Source organism: Cucurbita maxima, unplaced genomic scaffold (genome assembly GCF_002738345.1).
Source record: "Cucurbita maxima cultivar Rimu unplaced genomic scaffold, Cmax_1.0 Cma_Scf00393, whole genome shotgun sequence".
Taxonomy (NCBI): Eukaryota; Viridiplantae; Streptophyta; class Magnoliopsida; order Cucurbitales; family Cucurbitaceae; genus Cucurbita; species Cucurbita maxima.
The window spans coordinates 32,832-34,554 of record NW_019272409.1 but is presented as its reverse complement, the minus strand read 5'-3'; positions in this window follow the sequence as shown (position 1 = coordinate 34,554).

Below are 1,723 nucleotides of genomic sequence, written 5' to 3'. Positions count from 1 at the left end.
AAAAAAAGTTATCCTTTTCTATCACACCTAGAATTGTCATTCTTTTGTCTTTTAAAACCTCTTACCTTATTAGTCATCAATTTTTTGTATCATATATTGAGATAATTATTATGAAAAAACAATTCCACGAGTGTGACTTAAATATCCTTTCTTTGTTGTATCAGTCATGCTATTTGAATAGCCTGAAGTCATAATAGCCTCTCTACCGGTTCCGAATACTCCTTCGGCATCAATGTGCTCCAATGAAAGAGATCATACCCTTTCCTGAACCAGAACCGAGCACAAAACGTTGAGGTAGAAAGTCGAAAATGAGCTCTTTTCGCGTATACGCAATCTCGAAGCCCAATTAGCTGACGGACTGTCTCCTCAACCCTGGTGAGTATGAGTGCTTGGTAAGAGAGAATGTCGAATGAGAAAGACATTCGATTACGGCAACATTCGCAACTACCAAAGTGCACTAAACCTAGTAGAGATCTTCGACCTAACGATAATGGTACTTCAAGCCCATTTAATCAATCCTCTTTGTACCTTATTGTTGACTGAATAGGATGCACGCCAGGCCTAAATTCTCTCTCAGTCACCCGTAGATGAAAGAAAGATCAGATCTGAAGTTCACGAATTGAAGAGAAAGTGGATATGAGTTTTACACGCTTTCATTTTCAAAAGCTCCGTTTGCCTACGGTACTTTATTAGGGATGTGCAACAATATGGTCATCTCTCAGCCGTGTATAGAGAATTCCTTGATCATTTCCTTGGCGGATAACACAAATGAAATCGATTCCCTGACTGCCCATCTTATGAGTCCATTCTTGTCTTGTTGGTTTGTTGTACTATTCTATACCTCTCTTGATTGATTGAAAGACGTTCGGGAGCTGGGAGGGCCAATCGTGAGGGAACTTTCCTTTTCACGGTAGGGAAAGGTAAAGTGGGAGCTGCGTATGTCCACAATGATCAAGGTAGAGCGACTCCTTCTTTACAAGAGGTTGGTTTTATTGAAACTGTTAAATCCGCTTTCGTTAAAGAAAAATAGGAGCCCGTGGTTTTAGATGTCGATTCGTATGGCAATGCGGACTCGACTCAAGATGAGGATTCCACTTTTCATACTCCTGCTACGAGCTGAAAGAGCTGGTAAGTTATCTCGCTAAACGAAAAGAAAAAGCACATACGGGTTGACCTCATTACAAGGTGCGGGGGCTAGCCAAAGAAGGTCAGTCGAACTAGGTTAGAACCCTTGATCCGGTTCAGCTAGGTTTTTCCATGCGAGAATGTATGCGTATCGATATCCTCTTTTTGTTTATACGTTTGGAGAAACCTGCTAAGCCCGCCTTTCTTACCAAGTGTGATTCAATCTTTNTTATCTCGCTAAACGAAAAGAAAAAGCACATACGGGTTGACCTCGTTACAAGTGGCGGGGGCTAGCCAAAGAAGGTCAGTCGAACTAGGTTAGGACCCTTGATCTGGTTCAGCTAGGTTCTTCCATGTGAAAATGTATGTGTATCCGTATCTTCTTTTTGTTTATACGTTTGGAGAAAACTGCTAAGCCCGCCTTTCTTACCAAGTGTGATTCAATCTTTCAGCTCAAACTTTCCTCTCGTTCGACGGATAAGGTAGGATTACGACTACCTTTTCCTTTTCTTGTCGGAGCCAAGGGATCAATCAGTTTCTACCAAAAAGTTCGCTATCTATTAGTTGTCGTAATCGAATGTATTTCTCATTTCATGTT